This window comes from Electrona antarctica (genome assembly GCF_951216825.1).
Source record: "Electrona antarctica genome assembly, chromosome: 4".
NCBI classification, from domain to species: domain Eukaryota; kingdom Metazoa; phylum Chordata; class Actinopteri; order Myctophiformes; family Myctophidae; genus Electrona; species Electrona antarctica.
Genome location: NC_136809.1, coordinates 9876438 through 9901915, shown reverse-complemented (window position 1 = coordinate 9901915; position 25478 = coordinate 9876438). Strand labels below are relative to the sequence as shown.

The following is a 25478-nucleotide window of genomic DNA, read 5'->3' as shown; positions in this document are numbered from 1 at the left end:
TTTTAATTTTGATAGTAAATTGCCCCTTGATGCGTTTTGTTGGTAACTGTAGTATGATCACAATATTACACTTGAAGGTGATGTGCTTTACCAAAATGTATGATGTTCTAAGGAGATTCATTATGCATTATAGATTGTATTCATGTATGATTTAAATAGACTGGGTTATAGCAGACAACATGGGACCCCTAATGTCAAAACACAACAACATAGTTTTCACTACCCAAACCAAAGCATATAGCTAAACGTTTAAAGAATATTCATGCATCCAGCTCTAAATCCACTATTCTTGAACTTCTTCAGGATTCTACATACCCTCCTGGTGTGTGCTTCGTGAATATCACTATGTTAACTTGAAAATGACCTGGAATGAAGCTCGGAGCTACTGCAGAGAGAAGTACACTGACCTGGCCACCGTAGAGAACATGGAAGATGTGAAGAGTCTCAAAGCAGTCATCACCGACAATATATATGGTACATATACATATATATGGTTTGGACTGTATGATGACCCCACATCCTGGAAGGGAACCATAGGCCATGATGTCAACTCTTGGAGATGGTCAGCAACCGATGCACCGATCAGGGCAGAGTATCATAACTGGAGTTCTGGCGAGCCAAATTATGCTGGAGGAAAAGAGCTCTGTGTGACAATCGGTTCGGATGGTTTTTGGAATGATGGTTCCTGTGAAAAAAAAAAAGATTTTGGCTGTTATGATGGTAAGAACATATTGCCTATACAATCAAAATAATCTATTCATAGTACTTATCACACACAGGCAGGCATGCAGCTTGTGCACACATGTATGGACACATACACAGATGTATTTTACATAATTTACAGTTAATTTGTCTGCAAGCAATTGGTCTGTATAGTGACACTATTTCACTGTTCCCTCCCCTAGATAGAAATGGAGCCCAGCAGAAATATATTATTGTCAAGACGAAATCATCATGGAAGGCTGCCCAGCAACACTGCAGACGTCATTACACAGACCTGGCTGTTATCAAAAATGCTGAGGAGAACAACCAAGTTGTGTCTTTATTACAAAAACCTGGCAATACATGGATCGGCCTTCACAGAGTAGCATGGACATGGTCTGACCAGACCAACCTGTCCTTCACACACTGGGCTGAAAATGACCCCAATAATGGTGGTGGAAAGGAACATTGTGGAGCCGTTTGGCTGAGCCCACAGTTTAAATGGGTTGATGCAGGATGTGATAGAAAGTTTGCATTCTTCTGCCACAGAGGTGAGTCTTCTTCTTCACAACACGCCTAAAGTTTCACATTTTTAGCACAAAAGATCAAGATAATTAGTATTGTCTTATGTGTTTTGTTGTTCTACTTTTCATGTGGTGCGTGTGTGGCATGCATGTGGCACACACAGCTATTCAAGAAGTGAAGGTGATGAAGATGAAGATTCAGACTGATGCTGACCTGACAGATCCAGACATTAATGCTCAATTCCTACAACAGGTAATTAACCTGTTAGGAAACATTTTAATGATGCTGTTTTGTGACATGTCACTTTTATGGGGGGGGGGGATTTTCACTGGATGTTTCCAGATGCATACAATATATAGAAGAATCACCTGCATATACATCACAATGGTGGCATATAATTCAATTATTCTATTCCCCCTTCAGTTACGTGAAGCTCTAGCCAAACAGGGAGTAACTAACTTTCGACTGCGCTGGAAGAACTCAACCCACAAAAAAGGAGAGTTATGAAGTTGATGAACAACACTTGCAACACTTACTGCAAACTCCACAACAAGCCTATAGGTTTACCTTCTTAATAATGGATGATATTATTCTACCATGTCAGACTGACTGACACGACACGACACGACACGACACGACCCCCCACGACACGACCCCCACGACACGACCCCCCACGACACGACACGACCCCCACGACACGACCCCCCACGACACAACCCCCCACGACACGACACGACACGACCCCCACGACACGACCCCCCACGACACGACACGACACGACACGACACGACACGACACGACCCGACACGACCCCCCACGACACGACACTACACTGCACTACACGTCACACAGACGGATGTGCAGGGCCGGATCTACCATTGGCCTATAGGGTGGGCTGCAGCCCGGGGGCCCCCGACTGGGGGGGGCTCAAAAATAGGAAAAAGAAAGAAAAAAGATGAAATTGTAAATGATTGCAATCCACTTCAAGTGAGATTTGTGTTTTGTTATTGTATATTTAGTTGTATTATGGTTAAAACATTGAGAGCTTCTGCTCTGCTGTCAGCACTGCAGACAGTGCCTGCTGTGTTGTGGGGTAGCTGTGGAAAGCCTGATCCTGGTCTAAAGCCCACCATGCACAGCGACTTCTGTCTGTCTGTGTGTCTCTCTCTCTCTCGGGGCCAAAATTAAACCAAAATACCCCTATTATTTCGGCCGCGCGGCCAAGTTGCGCACCACGCATTGAGGGGAGCCCCTACTACTGTAAATCTGTCTTGCTTTATTTTTCTCTTCCATAATTTGTGTATTAATATTTTCAAATTAAACAGATAGAGAGTAGAACATTGGTCAATACAGGAGTGGTACACTGCAGGTCAATACAGGAGTGGTACACTGCAGGTTAAGCAATTACCAATACAAAATAATGATATGATTAAGGATGAAAAAAGAAGAAGAAAGGAAGCAAAACTAATTGCAGTTGGTCGGTTTTAGTTGATAATACTTTGAGAAAGTATTATTAGAAATAGCTTAACTATTATAGATTAACTATTCCTGTTGAAACAATGTTTATGTTAAGTTAGATAATTGTTAGATTTTTTTTGTTGATTTTAATAAATTACAAGGAAATAGACATAAAACTGTGCCGATTCTTAACAACATGAACCCTAGCATCACTATTATTTGCAGCAGCTGTATACTCCCGCAGCTGCTCTATAGATTTCCTTACAACAGTGGTTTACCAGATGTTGCTGTTTGTGTTAAATAACACCATAAAAACGCCATTACCGTTTTCTGCCACGGACCCCCTAGAGGGTGTTCGCGCACGACATGGGATATGCCACAGTTTGGGATGCCTGGAGTAAACAATTTGAGACTTTAAAAACCAGTAAAATAACTTTACAATCTATCCTAAACTTCACATGGATCCAGTGCAAGGACGCAAGTACAGGGGTGATGCGGTCCCTCTTCCTGCTGTTGGTTAGGATTCTGGCTACTGTATTTTTTAAGGAGTTGCAGCCGCTCAGTAGTTTTCTTAGGCAAGCCTGTGTGAAGTGCATTGCAGTAATCTAGTTGAGATAATACAAAGGCATGAGTCAGTTTCCTAGCATCCTCTAAGCCTTAGAGTCTCATGTCCTTAGACTCCTAAGGAGATGAAGGGTCTGAGGGTCTTGTAGGCATTGACTCGGTTCAACAGATCTTTCAATTTGGTAAATTTGGTTATTAAACATGTCTTAAAAGTAATTGGATTCTAACTTTACAAATGTGAAGATGATACCCATATCTTGGTGTGCTGATACACTATATGTTTCTATATACAGTGTGTATAACTGTCCTGTTATTTGTTTAATAAACTTGAACATGTCGTGTGACACTATGTTCTGTTTGCATGGAGGGAGGTAATTCAACTGAATGCTATGGTGGTCAGAGTGCTGTTCTCAACCCCAGTACTTGAGTCAAAGTAGGCTACTGGTCAAATGTTATCAACTACAACTGGAGTACTTGCTTTTAACAATTAAAAGTGTTAGTTTAACTCTAACTCTAAGTGTTCAAAAATTAATTCCAAAATACTTCAAAGTGCAGTGCTAAAGTAAATACTTTGTTACTGTGCAGTGTGCACTACTGCTAGTCACCATCTCTAGAGGATGGCTTTCAGGATCACAACAGAGGAGTACAGTTGTAAATCAGTGGGTTAGAATCACACACACGCCGTCCTTTGTAAATAGTACAGCCGTTTAATATGTGAGACATAGGGCAGTATTATGCATGTCTTAAGTACCAGGTCTTATTACTTAACTTAAGACCTGGAGGTGTGATCAATACCATTTGGCTATTCTGAGTGGCCAAACAGCATTGACCACGCCTCCAGGTCTTAAGTTAAGTAATAAGACCTGGTACTTAAGACACGCATAATACTGCCCATAGACTCTATGGTCTGATGTTGTCCATGGTGTAGACAGTGAGGGTCATGAATGATGAATATTGGGATACCAGATGGATAGATTCAGTTTGGTTGGCAGCACTTGTGTGTAGGCACACGCACACACACACACACACACACACACACACAGTATATAAGATGATTTCGGGTGTGACAGTACAGTAAAGTACAAGGACCCCCTGGGGACCCCCACACGGTAACTCTGTCATTTCTCAACCACGACGACGCGGGCGGGTCGCCGGAACCGGGCCGGCACCCTGGGCAGTGGGCACCCCTTCCGGGGACCCCCACACGGAGTTGCACCACTCACTTCACAGTTCACACGGGTGTGATTTTGTTTGTCGCATTTATGAGCCAATAATTTAATGCCCGGCGTAGACTCAATAGAGATTACTTTATTAGCAGGTTTGATAACAGTACAGGTAGTAGTACAGTCAAAGGTTATGCTTAAAAGATAAGACAGAAAGGAGGCTTGTTTCCATTGCAGTCTATTGTACTCCAGATAGTTGAACCAATTTACAATTTACAATTTACAATTTAGGCATTTAGCAGACGCTCTTAATCCAGAGCGATGGGAATACATCACATATGTAAAATGTAAAATGCATTTATCGCGAAACATGCGTAAGCTAAGAACGTAACTAGAACATATCTATATAATGACACTATACATATAAACTATAACTAGAACATATCTATATAATGACACTATACATATAAACTATACATACATATGCTATACTATGCTGTACATATATACTATGAAGTGCTATGACTACATACAATGCACTTATTGTGCTGTCTACATGACATGCTATAAGTCTGTTTCAAATGCTATGTACGTCTAAGAAGTGCTGTCTAAGGGGGTAGGGTAAGTGCTATGGGCCATGATGGAGTCCGAAAAGGTGGGTTTTCAGACTACAATTTAACCACTTAGTACTCCCGGGACTCAAATACAGTGCTGAACAGTGTGTGAAAATAGCAGATCTACAAGCTTGTCAAGCTTCAAGATTGGCTAAGTTCAGCGAAGATATTTAGTGTAGAGTTAAAACATATTATATAGAGCCCGGTCAACTAACTTCACATGGTTTAAAGATATAAAGCTTTTATAGTGAAAGATCATTAGCACAAGGCAAGGCAAATATATTTGTGTATCACATTTCATGCATTACAATTCAAAGTACCTTACATAAGACCAAAAGGTTATTTAAGGATACATAGATATATAGAAGAAAAATGGAGCTGGTAACTTCTCCTTTGGTCCACCCATTCCTGGGACATGTGAAAATGGTTCAGCGAAGAAAGAAAATCAGACCCGTCTGAACAGAGTGGTGCTGTGCGTGCGAGTGTGCGTGTGTGCGTTCGTGCGTGCATTACAGAAACAGCGCACATCGATGTAAGCCAATGAGAAAACCAGCTGGACTAGACTACTAGAGGACTAGCTTGCACATCGATACACATTTCATAGCAGCTGGTAAAAAGAAATCCGTGTTTAGACATACATGCACACAGACATACAGAAGGACACACATTGCTGCGTATAGGAGTGGCTAGCAGCACTCCAAAAAGAAAGAAAAAAGCCCATTGTGGGTGTATGAGATTTTTCTCTAACATGGGTGCCCGAACACCTGCCTGTAGAAAAAAACAGGGATGTGGGCAGGGAAACAAACCTACCTTCTATGATGTCACTGAGCATCATCAAGGTACTGAAAGAACGACTAGCCCACCTCAGACATCAACATTATGAAAATTACAATAATAGAATTGTCCGGGTGAAAATCACGCGTGTTTAGTGTTGGCTTGTTCATAATCCTTAAGTATAGGCCTACAGTTACATACATTTAATAGGTCGGTTAATTAAAAGTTTAAAGCCTTAATTAGTATCATTGGTAACACCAATGGCACAAGAAGTGGTCCAATTTCTTGCCAACATGGCTGCTGTAGGCCTATACGAGTATTAACCTTCTCCTGTTCAGCCTCCACGTCTGTTCAGCCTCCAATTACTATCGTGTGGTTTCCAAAGCACGTTGTGTTCCTAGAACATTATTTGGGGTCCTAGACCACTAAAAACATTGTTCTAGCCTCTTCCATTAAGGACATTATGCCATTGTACAGTATTACCTTGTGGAAAAGACAACTGCACTGTATAAATGCTTGCAGTAAAACAACAAGACAACAATAGTCTGGGAAAAAAGGTTTGGTGATGTTAATAACCCTATAGTTAATAACAATGTGCTTTGGAATAACGAGCCATCAGACCAATGCCATGGCAGCCAACATGAGCCAAGCTGTAGCAACTATTAATCAAAATGTCAGACAGTAGCCTTGTGGTTAGAGTGTCCGCCCTGAAACTGGGAGGTCGGGGTTCGATCCCCGGCCGGGTCATACCAAAGACTGTAAAAATGGGACCCAATGCCTCCCTGGCACTCAGCATCAATGGGTTGGATTGGGGGTCAAATCAACTAATGATTCCCGAGCGTGGCGCACGCTGCGGCTCACCGTTCCAAGAGATGGGTCAAATGCGGAGAACAAATTTCACTGCAGTAGCGTCTGTGACTAATCGTACGACTTTGACTTTGACCTTGACACTTTTCCATACTATTTGCATGTGAAAATAAATATTTTAAATATATATCACTAGAGGTACCAGCTCTGAGAGATTTACTCCATAGCTACAGTTCTTCAACACTTGCAACATCAGACACTGAGATTTCAAATGGTGAGTGTATTTTTCATGTAGACTGTATTGATTTACAGGTGGTTGGTTAGATTAGAAGACTGGTTCATCAGTGTCCTCTTACATCAAAAGGAATAATCTAAACAATGTTTAATCAACAGTGGTACATCACAAAGCTGGGCTGAGGTGAAACAGAATTTCCTCTCCGAGAGCAAGTAGGTCAATATTAAAATAATTCTGTCAATTTTTCTCTCTTATTCCAGAAGTAATATTGAGATGTTTTCTTGATGGAATTGTATCACAACAAATTCATATTTTCAGTGTTTACAGTGTGATAACTGTTTATTTCCTCACAGAGAAACTACAGTATGGATCATAAATTACTTCTGATCGTCCTCCTCTCTGGTAAGAACATGTATTGTTATTTCTTGGTTATGGGACTCAAATGATCCTTTTTGTCTAAATTGTATCAGGATCTGATAGAGGCTTTTCCACTTAATACTATTATACTATACTACTAATACTATAATAGATGTTCAAGAAATTGATGATGAGTGGGTAAAGATATATGGTCAAGCATACATTCTGAATCATAGAATTGGAGATACACTTTTTCGATTTAGAATCTTACATATATAACATATTATACTGCAGTGAAATTGAACGCTATGCATCCAGAAATATATTTTATGTGTTGGATATGTAAGGAAAAAAGGGGTATTTTTATGGTCCTGCCATAGACTTGTCCCGTTTTGGGAGGATATACAATGTTCTTTTAAGTCAGCATGTATAGGTGTGGTGTATTATGAATCATATAGCATATTTCATCACTACTTGAATATGTAATGTTAAATTAGACAAAGTCACAAGAGGGTTTTCTCAGACAAGAGTCTGTTGACTCAGGCGAAAATGATCTTCTGCTAGAGACCTTTTCTCACCTCTTTACCATAGTAAAGTCGTTGTTTACTCTTTAGCACCTGAACCAAAAGGCTATTGTTCTAAACCGTTTGAGGCTTGCTTCCCTGTGGTGAGAATCTAGAATCTTCCGGTGACTATCTGGCTAGAAGACTTCTATCTTTGTCACTAAGTTGCGGTTTCACATTTAACTTGACTCTTAAACACTCTTCTGTCATTATAGAATAATGAGAAACGCTATGAAATTATTAACTGTGAGTACATTTGTGTACTGATTTAAACTGTACTATAAGACAGGGTATTTTCATGATTAATAGTTTTCTTTAGTGGGTTAAACAGTTAGTTCATTTCTTAATATAGAGTCTGTTCAATTTCATTTATTTCGTTATGTTTAACTATATCTTCATTGTACCTTTAAAATCATTATTACTGTTTTGTTGCAAAGTTAGGATGTATGTCTATTCAATAGGGGTGGGACGATATGGGTACCTCACGATACGATATATATCGCGATATTAGGCCCTCGATAACCACCAACTGACCATTATCACTGGTGTCAGTGGACTTGTCCACTGCTGGGGAAATGCATTCTGCATTTTGTATTCCCACAAAGCTGTTTGGACAAATCACCATCCAGTAATTCAGTACTTCTGGTTGCTGTGGAATCTGAGAGTGGGATTTGCTTTATTTTAGCTATAATTTCCTCCTTTTCTAAACATGTTGTTCATCACTTCATTATGAACAACATTTCAAATTAAAACATTTTTTTTTCCCGATATTTTAATAATCAATATCGATTATTTATCGCGGGAGGACGTATCGATATATATCGCCATATCGATATTTCAGCACAACCCCTACTATTCAACTGCTAGTGAAATAGACCCTCCTCTCGAGAACAGGAAGCTTATACCCTCCCCTCGTCTCTGTCTAATCGGTAATTGTCTCCACCAGGCCGAAGGGGAGAGAGTATGTTTGTCTCCACCAGGCCGAAGGCATGGGGAGAGAGTATGTTTTGCACTCCGTCCGTGTGTGTGTGTGTGCGTCCGTCCGTCCTTCCTTCCTTCCTTCCTTCCGTCCGTCTGTTACCAGCTAATCTCCGGCACCGTTGGCCCGATCCATGCCAAACTTTGCACACACACTCCCTGGATGCCAACGACGAACCTCTGCCCCAAATATTCCTCAACGGCCTGTTATAGCGCCACCATGAGGCCGATTTAGGCAAAACACATTTCTGTAGATTACTCGTACACATTTTATCCATACATCACACAATTCGGTATACACTTTCTCCATAGTCATGTGATCAACACGGATCTGCACCATTTCCCATCTTTCTTCCTGATTGGCTAACATTCGCTTCCAAAGCTCACATGATTGGTCCGTTTCGAACAAAATGCCACAAATCACAAACACAGTGTGCAATTTCCGTGAAATTATACACCCACATTTCCACTAGGCTGAGGATGACATGACACCATTTATTTTCCAAACCAGCCTCATGGTGGTGCTATAACAGGGAAATTCCTGTTTTTACCTATAACTGCATCGTTCTGTGTACAACTTTGTATGCGCACTCCCTAGAGGCATGGAAAAACATTTTCCCTGCATCCCTCCACATCTGCCGGTTATAGTGCCACCATGAGGCCGATTTCTGCAAAACACATTGTTTATATTAGTCGCACAGATTTCATCCAAATCTCATGCAAATCGGTATACATGATCTCTGTAGTCATGTGATCAAGACGAGTCTGTTTGATTTCTCAGATTCTACACTGATTGGCTAAGATTACCTTCCAAAGTCTTCAGGAGTGGCCCGTTTTGTACAAAATGTCCTGCTCATCCAGAATTCTATCCTCAGAGATGCTATGAGTGATCTGACTCTGCATTTCCTCAACACAATGAAGAAAATTGTTGCAAAAAACAAACAAACATGTTTATATGACTCCTAAACATTTTGCCAAACATCACACACACTCCTATCCTCCTGGTGGAGACCTGTGCCCAGAAGGGCACTTTTTCTAGTTTGCACTCCGTCCGTGTGTGTGTGTGTGTCCGTGTGTGTGTGTGTGTGTGTCCTTCCGTCCGTCTGTTACCAGCTAATCCCCGGCACCGTTAACCCGGTCGATGCCAAACTTTGCACACACACTCCCTGGATGCCAACGATGAACCTCTGCCCCACATTTTCCAGAACGGCCTGTTATAGCGCCACCATGAGGCCGATTTAGGCAAAACACATTTCTGTAGATTACTCAAACACATTTTATCCATACATCACACAATTCGGTATACACTATCTCCATAGTCATGTGATCAACACGGATCTGCACCATTTCCCATCTTCCATCCTGATTGGCTAAGATTGGCTTCCAAAGCTCACATGATTGGTCCGTTTCGAACAAAATGCCATAAATCACAAACACAGTGTGCAATTTCCGTGAAATTATACACGCACATTTCCACTAGGCCGAGGATGACATGCCACTACGTTTTTCCCCAAATCAGCCTCACGGTGGCGCTATAACAGGCCAATTCCTGTTTTTTAGCTAGAACTGCATCGATCTGTATACAACTTATGTATGCGCACTCCCTAGAGGCCATGGAAAAACATCGTCTCTGCATCCCTCCACATCTGCCGGTTATAGCGCCACCATGAGGCCGATTTCTACAAAACACATTGCTTATGTTAGTCGCACAGATTTCTTCCAAATCTCACGCAAATCGGTACACATGATCTCTGTAGTCATGTGAACAAGACAAGTCTGTTGGATTTCTCAGATTCTACACTGATTGGCTAACATTGCCTTCCAAAGTTTTCAGGAGTGGCCCGTTTTGTTCAAAATGCTGCACATGTCCTGCTCATCCAGAATTCTATCCTCAGAGATGCTATGAGTGATCTGGCTCTGCATTTCCTCAACAAAAGAAAAACAAGCAAACAAAAAAACATGTTTATATTACTCCTAAACATTTTGCCAAACATCTCACACAGTCCTATCCTCCTGGTGGAGACCTGTGCCCAGAAGGGCACTTTTTCTAGTTTCAAATGTGGAGACAGTTACCAAAGAAAGTTGTGCAACCTTGCATTCATCACTGCCAAAACTATTGCTGTAATTCCACTGGGCCTGAAGGCAGATATATCTACAGTAGTTATATACCTGTAGTAGATTACAAAATTAGGGGAAAGTTGGACATTCATGACAAAATATGGACTCCTTACATATTCTCAGATGGACTGATGTGAGTACAAAAATGGTGTGTGTGTGTGTGTGTGTGTGTGTGTGTGTGTGTGTGTGTGTGTGTGTGTGTGTGTGTGTGTGTGTGTGTGTGTGTGTGTGTGTGTGTGTCCACATCAGTAAGATGCCCTGAGGGCAAGAAGTGACCTCGCCCTTTAGGGCGAGAAGCACGCATGCGCCTGGGTGACGGCAGGTAGCAGACTGCTGGGCGAGTGCTGGCGCTTTGGCATGGGGGGTGGGGGGGATCAGATCAACATATGAAATTAATTCTGTACTGGCCATATATGGAGCGTGTCTTGAGTGTACAGGGTTTGATGAGGTCAGATCAACATATGGAGTATCAGAACAGGAAGGACAGGTGGGGATGGATCAACATATGGAATGTCAGAACAGGTCAGCTTCATATATGGAAATCTATGTAGCAGGCTGGTCAAAGAATAGCCTGGAAATGTACACGACAAGTTCGCCACCTAATTTATCGTCTGACAACTCTGTTCACTTCATGGGGCCAGTCCAATGGCGGCTCACATTTTAAAATTAGCTCTTGTCCCAGTTCAGGCTGCATGAACAGCGCTCGAGCGTGCAGTTTTCTGCCCCCTCAATGTCGTAAGCCAGCATCAGAGGCCAGCATTAACCATGGTTGCCAAGTCCGCTTATTTCCAGCCACACTTGGATTATTTTTTTCCCCACAGTTGCTTGCCTGGTTTTTGGAGGTTGGTTAGCTTAGTTGGTTAGCTGTCACGACAGTTGGCAACACTGGCAACAGCGCATACATCCCAATGATCCCATGTCAGCACGGCTTGAAGAGTAACAAACTCACACCGTCTGCACGGCATGAAGATTCACTTCACAGCAACAACACAGTCATGTGTGGAAATTGGAGTAGCTTAATTAAAACACTGTCCGACTTTGTTTTGAGTAGTCTCAAGAATTGTGGTCCAAAAATACACAAACTGTCTGGGCGATATTGTTGCTGAGGTGTCTCTAGTCTGTATCGTTTACGATAGTCAGTCCTTCATATTTGATACTATAGCCCTGAAACATGACTGTGAAGTACGAGTGTCATGCATGTGAACCATGGGTAATTTGTCTGTTGCGTGGTCGCACAAATGTGTGTTGTTCGTACATCATCACAGTGGCGTATCCAGAACATAAATTGACGCCTTTAAAAACACATTAAAACAGTGGTGGTTTTCACTGCCTGATCACATCAGCCTGGGAAAACAGCAGCATGACCATGCATGTGTTTGTAAAGCATATTAGTGTAGTCTGTATTGGACTATCTTTTAATGTGTAGGTCAGTTATTTTGGTTGATTGGTGAGACGAAGCCTCTGTGACAGAGCTCTGCTACTATGAATCAACAGGGACTATTTAATGTCTCAGTCAAATGAATTATTCTGTTTATAGGGAAACAGATATAGGCATAGCAACACATTATTTTAATTTTGATAGTAAATTGCCCCTTGATGCGTTTTGTTGGTAACTGTAGTATGATCACGACAGTTGGCAACACTGGCAACAGCGCATACATCCCAATGATCCCATCGTCAGCACGGCTTGAACTTCAAGAGTAACAAACTCACACCGTCTGCACGGCATGAAGATTCACTTCACAGCAACAACACAGTCATGTGTGGAAATTGGAGTAGCTTAATTAAAACACTGTCCGACTTTGTTTTGAGTAGTCTCAAGAATTGTGGTCCAAAAATACACAAACTGTCTGGGCGATATTGTTGCTGAGGTGTCTCTAGTCTGTATCGTTTACGATAGTCAGTCCTTCATATTTGATACTATAGCCCTGAAACATGACTGTGAAGTACGAGTGTCATGCATGTGAACCATGGGTAATTTGTCTGTTGCGTGGTCGCACAAATGTGTGTTGTTCGTACATCATCACAGTGGCGTATCCAGGAATTACGTTTTGGGCAGGCAAGATCATGTGTTAATTGTCGTCTCCCCGTGCACAATCGTAGCACTAAAGGTTTTCAAAGAGATATACCTGCCAGACGAGTAGGATACAAAGGCTGAAAGGCATGCATTTACATTCCAATGGGTGATTGAGGGTCGCGCTCTACCGCAACGGCCAATCAGCTGTCCTCTGATAGTTCTCAGGTCTTGTTTTTGTCCTCTTTTTTTCTCATTGTATGGATTTTGGCCAGGCCAGAAATGGATTTGGACAGGCGGACGCCTGCCCTCGCCTTATTGTAGATACGCCTCTGCATCATCATACATGGCACAGCACAGTTACAAGAGAACATCTAACCACGGCCGTGAGCTTGTAACAGAGAAGCGACTACTAATTCTCGTGGCAGTTGCCGTGCGCTCCCCCCCGCCCCCGCGGCCAGAGGAGCGGGTAGAAGCCCACGACAACTGGTACGAGAATTAGTCACTTGCGACAGAGCGTTTTATGTTGTGATAGTAATATAGTAGCAGCAGACTCTACTATGCTACATCATTTAGACATTGATCTGGGAAGTTTTCAGCTGTTACAACAATCATGACAGAATCACGACAGTTTGACATTGTTCAAGCCGTAACAGAGACAACTCACTTGATGTGAGCGCTGCGCGGCCGGGCCGCATATCCCCGCCAGGTCAGGTTGTATACCCAGGCCTGTGGAAACTGACTGATGCAGAACCATATATTGCTGTCAGGTGGAAACCTTGTATGACCAAAACCATTCCTTTACAAAATATATAATAATACAAAATATATATACTGTATACAATAGTTAAAATAGCCAATCTACAAGCTCACGATGCATCATATTCATACCTCGACACGTTGGGAGCTTGTTCATTTGCTATTTGTCTCCACCAGGCCGAAGGCCAAATTTTGCACACACTCTCCCTGGATGCCAACGATGAACCTGCCCCAAATTTTCCAGAACGGCCAGTTATAGCGCCACCAGGAGGCAGACTTTTGAAAAACACATTTTTTGATATTACTCCTCCAGATTCTGTCCAACAATCCCGCAAATCGTTACACAGTATCTCTATAGTCATGTGTTCAAGACGGATCTGTCCGATATTTCAGATTCCCTCCTTATTGGCTAACATTGGCTTTCACAGTTTGCCGGATTGGCCCGTTTTGAACAAAAAGCCTCAAATCATGAACGCAGCGTGCAATTTACGTGAAATATTTCACAGACTTTCCTACTAGGCTGAGGAATATATCCCACCCTTTTCACATTGGCCTGTTAGAGCGCCACCAACAGGTGGATTTTTGCAGAACACATTTTTGGAACAAAATGCCTCAAATCATCCAATTGCCATCCAAGGCGTGAGAAGAAATGTCACCCTTTTCACATTGGCCTATTATAGCGCCACCAGGAGGCCACAACCTGACCTGCACTGGGGGCATTTTTTCTAGTTTTACTGTGGACCACCACCGCCGCAAATATAAAAGCAGCTGGTAATAATATGACTATGTCATAATTTCTTGTTTTTACATTACAGTAATGTAAATACACATGGCACTGAATGACATTTGAAGTCCTACAAAATGTTCGACAAAATCTATACAGTTACGACAATCGGTCCAGCTGTGCCGGAGATTAACTGTTCACAGACAGACAGACACACAAACAGACGGATAGGGGTGAACACACAATGGGCAAGATTAATAGTCATCCGGCTCTAAATCCACTATTCTTGACCTTCTTCAGGATTCTAAATACCCTCCTGTTGTGTGCTTCGTGAATATCACTTTGTTAACTTGAGAATGACCTGGAATGATGCTCGGAGCTACTGCAGAGAGAAGTACACTGACCTGGCCACCGTAGAGAACATAAATTGCCGCCTTTAAAAACACATTAAAACAGTGGTGGTTTTCACTGCCTGATCACATCAGCCTGGGAAAACAGCAGCATGACCATGCATGTGTTTGTAAAGCATATTAGTGTAGTCTGTATTGGACTATCTGTTAATGTGTAGATCAGTTATTTTGGTTGATTGGTGAGACGAAGCCTCTGTGACAGAGCTCTGCTACTATGAATCAACAGGGACTATTTAATGTCTCAGTCAAATTAATTCTTCTATTTATAGGGAAACAGAGATAGGAATAGCAACACATTATTTTAATTTTGATAGTAAATTGCCCCTTGATGCGTTTTGTTGGTAACTGTAGTATGATCACAATATTACACTTGAAGGTGATGTGCTTTACCAAAATGTATGATGTTCTAAGGAGATTCATTATGCATTATAGATTTTATTCATGTATGATTTAAGTAGACTGGGTTATAGCAGACAACATGGGACCCCTAATGTCAAAACACAACAACATAGTTTTCACTACCCAAACCAAAGCATATAGCTAAACGTTTAAAAAATATTCATGCATCCAGCTCTAAATCCACTATTCTTGAACTTCTTCAGGATTCTACATACCCTCCTGTTGTGTGCTTCGTGAGTATCACTATGTTAACTCGAAAATGACCTGGAATGATGCTCGGAGCTACTGCAGAGAGAAGTACACTGACCTGGCCACCGTAGAGAACATGGAAGATGTGAAGAGTCTCAAAGCAGTCATCACCGACAATATATATGGTACATATACATATATATGGTTTGGACTGTATGATGACCCCACATCCTGGAAGGGAACCATAGGCCATGATGTCAACTCTTGGAGATGGTCAGCAACCGATGCACCGATCAGGGCAGAGTATCATAACTGGAGTTCTGGCGAGCCAAATTATGCTGGAGGAAAAGAGCTCTGTGTGACAATCGGTTCGGATGGTTTTTGGAATGATGGTTCCTGTGAAAAAAAAAAAGATTTTGTCTGTTATGATGGTAAGAACTTTTTGTCACACACACACACACACACACACACACACACACACACACACACACACACACACACACACACACACACACACACACACACACACACACACACACACACACACACACACACACACACACACACACACACCTTCCATTTGTCAATGGGGTAAAAAACCTTTTTGGCTGTTATGATGGTAAGAACATATTGCCTATACAATCAAAATAATCTATTCATAGTACTTATCACACACAGGCAGGCATGCAGCTTGTGCACACGTGTATGGACACATACACAGATGTATTTTACATAATTTACAGTTAATTTGTCTGAAAGCAATTGGTCTGTATAGTGACACTATTTCACTGTTCCCTCCCCTAGATAGAAATGGAGCCCAGCAGAAATATATTATTGTCAAGACGAAATCATCATGGAAGGCTGCCCAGCAACACTGCAGACGTCATTACACAGACCTGGCTGTTATCAAAAATGCTGAGGAGAACAACCAAGTTGTGTCTTTATTACAAAAACCTGGCAATACATGGATCGGCCTTCACAGAGTAGCATGGACATGGTCTGACCAGACCAACCTGTCCTTCACACACTGGGCTGAAAATGACCCCAATAATGGTGGTGGAAAGGAACATTGTGGAGCCGTTTGGCGGAGCCCACAGTTTAAATGGGTTGATGCAGGATGTGATAGAAAGTTTGCATTCTTCTGCCACAGAGGTGAGTCTTCTTCTTCACAACACGCCTAAAGTTTCACATTTTTAGCACAAAAGATCAAGATAATTAGTATTGTCTTATGTGTTTTGTTGTTCTACTTTTCATGTGGTGCGTGTGTGGCATGCATGTGGCACACACAGCTATTCAAGAAGTGAAGGTGATGAAGATGAAGATTCAGACTGATGCTGACCTGACAGATCCAGACATTAATGCTCAATTCCTACAACAGGTAATTAACCTGTTAGGAAACATTTTAATGATGCTGTTTTGTGACATGTCACTTTTATGGGGGGGGGGATTTTCACTGGATGTTTCCAGATGCATACAATATATAGAAGAATCACCTGCATATACATCACAATGGTGGCATATAATTCAATTATTCTATTCCCCCTTCAGTTACGTGAAGCTCTAGCCAAACAGGGAGTAACTAACTTTCGACTGCGCTGGAAGAACTCAACCCACAAAAAAGGAGAGTTATGAAGTTGATGAACAACACTTGCAACACTTACTGCAAACTCCACAACAAGCCTATAGGTTTACCTTCTTAATAATGGATGATATTATTCTACCATGTCAGACTGACTGACACGACACGACACGACACGACACGACACGACACGACACGACACGACCCCCCACGACACGACCCCCGCGACACGACCCCCCACGACACGACACGACCCCCACGACACGACCCCCCACGACACAACCCCCCACGACACGACACGACACGACACGACCCCCACGACACGACCCCCCACGACACGACACGACGCGACACGACACGACCCCCCACAACACGACACGACCCCCCACAACACGACACGACCCCCCACGACACGACACGACCCCCCACAACACGACACGACCCCCCACAACACGACACGACCCCCCACGACACGACACTACACTGCACTACACGTCACACAGTCGGATGTGCAGGGCCGGATCTACCATTGGCCTATAGGGTGGGCTGCAGCCCGGGGGCCCCCGGCTGGGGGGGGCTCAAAAATAGGAAAAAGAAAGAAAAAAGATGAAATTGTAAATGATTGCAATCCACTTCAAGTGAGATTTGTGTTTTGTTATTGTATATTTAGTTGTATTATGGTTAAAACATTGAGAGCTTCTGCTCTGCTGTCAGCACTGCAGACAGTGCCTGCTGTGTTGTGGGGTAGCTGTGGAAAGCCTGATCCTGGTCTAAAGCCCACCATGCACAGCGACTTCTGTCTGTCTGTGTGTGTCTCTCTCTCTCTCGGGGCCAAAATTAAACCAAAATACCCCTATTTTTTCGGCCGTGCGGCCAAATTGCGCACCACGCATTGAGGGGAGCCCCTACTACTGTAAATCTGTCTTGCTTTATTTTTCTCTACCATAATTTGTGTATTAATATTTTCAAATTAAACAGATAGAGAGTAGAAAATTGGTGTACAGGAGTGGTACCTGCAGGTCAATACAGGAGTGGTACCTGCAGGTCAATACAGGAGTGGTACCTGCAGGTCAATACAGGAGTGGTATCTGCAGGTTAATACAGGAGTGGTACCTGCAGGTTAATACAGGAGTGGTACCTGCAGGTCAATACAGGAGTGGTACACTGCAGGTCAATACAGGAGTGGTACCTGCAGGTCAATACAGGAGTGGTACCTGCAGGTCAATACAGGAGTGGTACCTGCAGGTCAATACAGGAGTGGTACCTGCAGGTCAATACAGGAGTGGTACCTGCAGGTCAATACAGGAGTGGTACCTGCAGGTCAATACAGGAGTGGTACCTGCAGGTCAATACAGGAGTGGTACCTGCAGGTCAATACAGGAGTGGTACACTGCAGGTTAAGCAATTACCAATACAAAATAATTATATGATTAAGGATGAAAAAAAAGAAGAAAGGAAGCAAAACTAATTGCAGTTGGTCGGTTTTAGTTGATAATACTTTGAGAAAGTATTATTAGAAATAGCTTAACTATTATAGCTTAACTATTCCTGTTGAAACAATGTTTATGTTAAGTTAGATAATTGTTTGATTTTTTTTTGTTGATTTTAATAAATTACAAGGAAATAGACATAAAACTGTGCCGATTCTTAACAACATGAATCCTAGCATCACTATTATTTGCAGCAGCTGTATACTCCCGCAGCTGCTCTATAGATTTCCTTACAACAGTGGTTTACCAGATGTTGCTGTTTGTGTTAAATAACACCATAAAAACGCCATTACCGTTTTCTGCCACGGACCCCCTAGAGGGTGTTCGCGCACGACATGGGATATGCCACAGTTTGGGATGCCTGGAGTAGACAATTTGAGACTTTAAAAACCAGTAAAATAACTTTACAATCTATCCTAAACTTCACATGGATCCAGTGCAAGGACGCAAGTACAGGGGTGATGCGGTCCCTCTTCCTGCTGTTGGTTAGGATTCTGGCTACTGTATTTTTTAAGGAGTTGCAGCCGCTCAGTAGTTTTCTTAGGCAAGCCTGTGTGAAGTGCATTGCAGTAATCTAGTTGAGATAATACAAAGGCATGAGTCAGTTTCCTAGCATCCTCTAAGCCTTAGAGTCTCATGTCCTTAGACTCCTAAGGAGATGAAGAGTCTGAGGGTCTTGTAGGCATTGACTCGGTTCAACAGATCTTTCAATTTGGTAAATTTGGTTATTAAACATGTCTTAAAGGTAATTGGATTCTAACTTTACAAATGTGCAGATGATACCCATATCTTGGTGTGCTGATACACTATATGTTTCTATATACAGTGTGTATAATTGTCCTGTTATTTGTTTAATAAACTTGAACATGTCGTGTGACACTATGTTCTGTTTGCATGGAGGGAGGTAATTCAACTGAATGCTATGGTGGTCAGAGTGCTGTTCTCAACCCCAGTACTTGAGTCAAAGTAGGCTACTGGTCAAATGTTATCAACTACAACTGGAGTACTTGCTTTTAACAATTAAAAGTGTTAGTTTAACTCTAACTCTAAGTGTTCAAAAATTAATTCCAAAATACTTCAAAGTGCAGTGCTAAAGTAAATACTTTGTTACTGTGCAGTGTGCACTACTGCTAGTCACCATCTCTAGAGGATGGCTTTCAGGATCACAACAGAGGAGTACAGTTGTAAATCAGTGGGTTAGAATCACACACACGCCGTCCTTTGTAAATAGTACAGCCGTTTAATATGTGAGACATAGGGCAGTATTATGCATGTCTTAAGTACCAGGTCTTATTACTTAACTTAAGACCTGGAGGTGTGATCAATACCATTTGGCTATTCTGAGTGGCCAAACAGCATTGACCACGCCTCCAGGTCTTAAGTTAAGTAATAAGACCTGGTACTTAAGACACGCATAATACTGCCCATAGACTCTATGGTCTGATGTTGTCCATGGTGTAGACAGTGAGGGTCATGAATGATGAATATTGGGATACCAGATGGATAGATTCAGTTTGGTTGGTAGCACTTGTGTGTAGGCACACGCACACACACACACACACACACACACACACAGTATATAAGATGATTTCGGGTGTGACAGTACAGTAAAGTACAAGGACCCCCTGGGGACCCCCACACGGTAACTCTGTCATTTCTCAACCACGACGACGCGGGCGGGTCGCCGGAACCGGGCCGGCACCCTGGGCAGTGGGCACCCCTTCCGGGGACCCCCACACGGAGTTGCACCACTCACTTCACAGTTCACACGGGTGTGATTTTGTTTGTCGCATTTATGAGCCAATAATTTAATGCCCGGCGTAGACTCAATAGAGATTACTTTATTAGCAAATTTGATAACAGTACAGGTAGTAGTACAGTCAAAGGTTATGCTTAAAAGCTAAGACAGAAAGGAGGCTTGTTTCCATTGCAGTCTATTGTACTCCAGATAGTTGAACCAATTTACAATTTACAATTTACAATTTAGGCATTTAGCAGACGCTCTTAATCCAGAGCGACTTACATTAAGCAAGAACAAAAAGCATGGGAATACATCACATATGTTAAATGTAAAATGCATTTATCGCGAAACATGCGTAAGCTAAGAACGTAACTAGAACATATCTATATAATGACACTATACATATAAACTATAACTAGAACATATCTATATAATGACACTATACATATAAACTATACATACATATGCTATACTATGCTGTACATATATACTATGAAGTGCTATGACTACATACAATGCACTTATTGTGCTGTCTACATGACATGCTATAAGTCTGTTTCAAATGCTATGTAAGTCTAAGAAGTGCTGTCTAAGGGGGTAGGCTATGGGCCATGATGGAGTCTGAAAAGGTGGGTTTTCAGACTACAATTTAACCACTTAGTACTCCCGGGACTCAAATACAGTGCTGAACAGTGTGTGAAAATAGCAGATCTACAAGCTTGTCAAGCTTCAAGATTGGATAAGTTCAGCGAAGATATTTAGTGTAGAGTTAAAACATATTATATAGAGCCCGGTCAACTAACTTCACATGGTTTAAAGATATAAAGCTTTTATAGTGAAAGATCATTAGCACAAGGCAAGGCAAATATATTTGTGTATCACATTTCATGCATTACAATTCAAAGTACCTTACATAAGACCAAAAGGTTATTTAAGGATACATAGATATATAGAAGAAAGATTGAGCTGGTAACTTCTCCTTTGGTCCACCCATTCCTGGGACATGTGAAAATGGTTCAGCGAAGAAAGAAAATCAGACCCGTCTGAACTGAGTGGTGCTGTGCGAGCGAGCGTGCGTTCGTGCGTGCATTACAGAAACAGCGCACAGCGATGTAAGCCAATGATAAAACCAGCTGGACTAGACTACTAGAGGACTAGCTTGCACATCGATACACATTTCATAGCAGCTGGTAAAAAAAATATTTCCGTGTTTAGACATACATGCACACAGACATACAGAAGGACACACATTGCTGCGTATAGGAGTGGCTAGCAGCACTCCAAAAAGAAAGAAAAAAAGCCCATTGTGGGTGTATGAGATTTTTCTCTAACATGGGTGCCCGAACACCTGCCTGTAGAAAAAACCAGGGATGTGGGCAGGGAAACAAACCTACCTTCTATGATGTCACTGAGCATCATCAAGGTACTGAAAGAACGACTAGCCCACCTCAGACATCAACATTATGAAAATTACAATAATAGAATTGTCCGGGTGAAAATCACGCGTGTTTAGTGTTGGCTTGTTCATAATCCTTTATATGTACAGTTAAAAATCATTAGCCTACATTTAATAGGTCGGTTAATTAAAAGTTTAAAGCCTCCGTTATGATAATTGAACATTTCCCATCTGACTGTGAATGGAATTAAGCCTTAATTAGTATCATTGGTAACACCAATGGCACAAGAAGTGGTCCAATTTCTTGCCAACATGGCTGCTGTAGGCCTATACGAGTATTAACCTTCTCCTGTTCAGCCTCCACGTCTGTTCAGCCTCCAATTACTATCGTGTGGTTTCCAAAGCACGTTGTGTTCCTAGAACATTATTTGGGGTCCTAGACCACTAAAAACATTGTTCTAGCCTCTTCCATTAAGGACATTATGCCATTGTACAGTATTACCTTGTGGAAAAGACAACTGCACTGTATAAATGCTTGCAGTAAAACAACAAGACAACAATAGTCTGGAAAAAAGGTTTTGTGATGTTAATAACCCTATAGTTAATAACAATAAATGGTAAATGGTGCATTTATATAGCGCCTTTATCCAAGGCGCTTTACATAGATTTTTGCATCAATTCACCCACACATTCATACACCAATGGCGGCCGAAACCATGCAAGGCACTAACCAGCACATCAGGAGCAATTTGGGGTTCAGTGTCTTGCTCAAGGACACACTAACTCTGGGGGAGCCAGGTTCGAACAGGCAACCTTGCGGTTACCATCCAGCCACTCTACCCCTGAGCCACCGCCGCCCCCGGTGGGGCAATGTGCTTCGGAATAACGAGCCATCAGACCAATGCCATGGCAGCCAACATGAGCCAAGCTGTAGCAACTATTAATCAATATGTCACTGAAACCTTTCCATACTATTTGCATGTGAAAATAAACGTTCGCTAGAGGTACCAGCTCTGAGAGATTTACTCCATAGCTACAGTTCTTCAACACTTGCAACATCAGACACTGAGATTTCAAATGGTGAGTGTATTTTTCATGTAGACTGTATGTACAGGTGGTTGGTTAGAAGAGTTGTTTAGATTATTCAAAGGGAATAATCTAAACATTTTTTTATCAATAGTGGTACATCACAAAGCTGGGCTGAGGTGAAACAGAATTTCCTCTCCGAGAGCAAGTAGGTCAATATTAAAATAATTCTGTCAATGACATCTTTTTTTGTCCGCCTGGATAATTTCTATTTTCTTTTCCTCTTATTCCAGAAGTAATATTGAGATGTTTTCTCGATGGAATTGTATCACAACAAATTCATATTTTCAGTGTTTACAGTGTGATAACTGTTTATTTCCTCACAGAGAAACTACAGTATGGATCATAAATTACTTCTGATCGTCCTCCTCTCTGGTAAGAACATGTATTGTTATTTCTTGGTTATGGCACTCAAATTATCCTTTTTGTCTAAATTGTATCAGGATCTGATAGAGGCTATTCCACTTAATACTATTATACTATACTACTAATACTATAATAGATTCTGAATCATATGATTGGAGATACACTTTTTCGATTTAAGATCTTACATATATAACATATTATACTGCAGTGAAATTGAATGCTATGCATCCAGAAATGTCTTTTATGTGTCGATATGTAAGGAAAAAAGGGGTCTTTTTATGGTCCTGCCATAGACTTGTCCCGTTTTGGGAGGATATACAATGTTCTTTTAAGTCTGTCAGCATGTCTTGACCTTAGGCTTATACCCTCCCCTCGTCTCTGTCTAATCGGTAATTTCAAATGTGGAGACAGTTACCAAAGAAAGTTGTGCAACCTTGCATTCATCACTGCCAAAACTATTGCTGTAATTCCACTGGGCCTGAAGGCAGATATATCTACAGTAGATATACCTGTAGTAGATTACAAAATTAAGGGAAAGTTGGACATTCATGACAAAATATGGACTCCTTACATATTCTCAGATGGACTGATGTGAGTACAAAAATGCTGTGTGTGTGTGTGTGTGTGTGTGTGTGTGTGTGTGTGTGTGTGTGTGTGTGTGAGACAATCGCATGTTGTTCGTACATCATCATACATGGCACAGCACAGTTACAATAGAACATCTAACCACGGCCGCGAGCTTGTAACAGAGAAGCGACTGACTAATTCTCGTGCCAGTTGCCGTGCGCTCCCCCCCTGCCCCCGCGGCCAGAGGAGCGGGTAGAAGCCCACGGCAACTGGTACGAGAATTAGTCACTTGCTACAGAGCGTTTTATGTTGTGATAGTAATATAGCAGCAGCAGACTCTACTATGCGACATCATTTAGACATTGATCTAACTGGGACGTTTTCAGCTGTTACAACAATCATGACAGAATCACGACAGTTTGACATTGTTCAAGCCGTTGTCGGTGCGCAACAGAGACAACTCACTTGATGTGAGCGCTGCGCGGCCGTGCCCGGGCCGCATATCCCCGCCAGGTCAGGTTGTATACCCAGGCCTGTGGAATTCATAGGCAGTCATAGTAGCCAATTTGAATGGAATCTGCTCAAACTGACTGATATATTGCTGTCAGGTGGAAACCTTGTATGACCAAAACCATTCCTTTACAAAATATATAATAAAAAATATATACAATAGTTAAAATAGCCAATCTACAAGCTCACGATGCATCATATTCATACCTCGACACGTTGGGACTTGGGAGCTTGTACATTTGCTATTTGTCTCCACCAGGCCGAAGGCCAAATTTTGCACACACTCTCCCTGGATGCCAACGATGAACCTGCCCCAAATTTTCAAGAACGGCCTGTTATAGCGCCACCAGGAGGCCGACTTTTGAAAAACACATTTTTTGATATTACTCCTCCAGATTCTGTCCAAAAATCCCGCAAATCGTTACACAGTATCTCTATAGTCATTTGTTCAAGACGGATCTGTCCGATATTTCAGATTCCCTCCTAATTGGCTAACATTGGCTTTCACAGTTTGCAGGATTGGCCCGTTTTGAACAAAAAGCCTCAAATCATGAACGCAGCGTGCAATTTACGTGAAATCTTTCACAGACTTTCCTACTAGGCTGAGGAATATATCCCACTCTTTTCACATTGGCCTGTTAGAGCGCCACCAACAGGTGGATTTTTGCAGAACACATTTTTGGAACAAAATGCCTCAAATCATCCAATTGCCATCCAAGGCGTAAGAAGAAATGTCACCCTTTTCACATTGGCCTATTATAGCGCCACCAGGAGGCCACAACCTAACCTGCACTGGGGGCATTTTTTCTAGTTTTTACTGTGGACCACCACCGCCGCAAATATAAAAGCAGCTGGTAATAATATGACTATGTCATCATTTCTTGTTTTTACATTTCAGTAATGTAAATACACATGGCACTGAATGACATTTGAAGTCCTACAAAATCGACAAAATCTATAGTTAGACCCAAAAATATTAGAAATTGCGGCTGACATTATCCCACACGGCCTCCTGGTGTGCAAGATTTACGACAATCGGTCCAGCTGTGCCGGAGATGAACTGTTCACAGACAGACACACAAACAGACGGATAGGGGTGAACACACAATGGGCAAGATTAATAGTCATGCGGCTCTAAATCCACTATTCTTGACCTTCTTCAGGATTCTACATACCCTCTTGTTGTGTGCTTCGTGAATATCACTTAGTTAACTTGAGAATGACCTGGAATGATGCTCGGAGCTACTGCAGAGAGAAGTACACTGACCTGGCCACCGTAGAGAACATGGAAGATGTGAAGAGTCTCAAAGCAGTCGACATAGACAACCCTGGGACAGAACTAATATGGTTTGGACTGTATGATGACCCCACATCCTGGAAGGGAACCATA

At 42.0% G+C, this 25478-nt stretch overlaps 1 long non-coding RNA gene across 1 annotated transcript; it reads right to left on the bottom strand.

Annotated features, from left to right (window-relative positions):
• Positions 1–622: 622 nt before the first annotated feature.
• LOC306922458 lies at positions 623–25478 on the bottom strand. The gene is made up of 3 exons (XR_013789927.1): positions 25356–25478; positions 15472–15749; positions 623–685 (listed from the first exon to the last, which is right to left on the bottom strand). It is a non-coding gene; the product is annotated as an uncharacterized lncRNA (long non-coding RNA).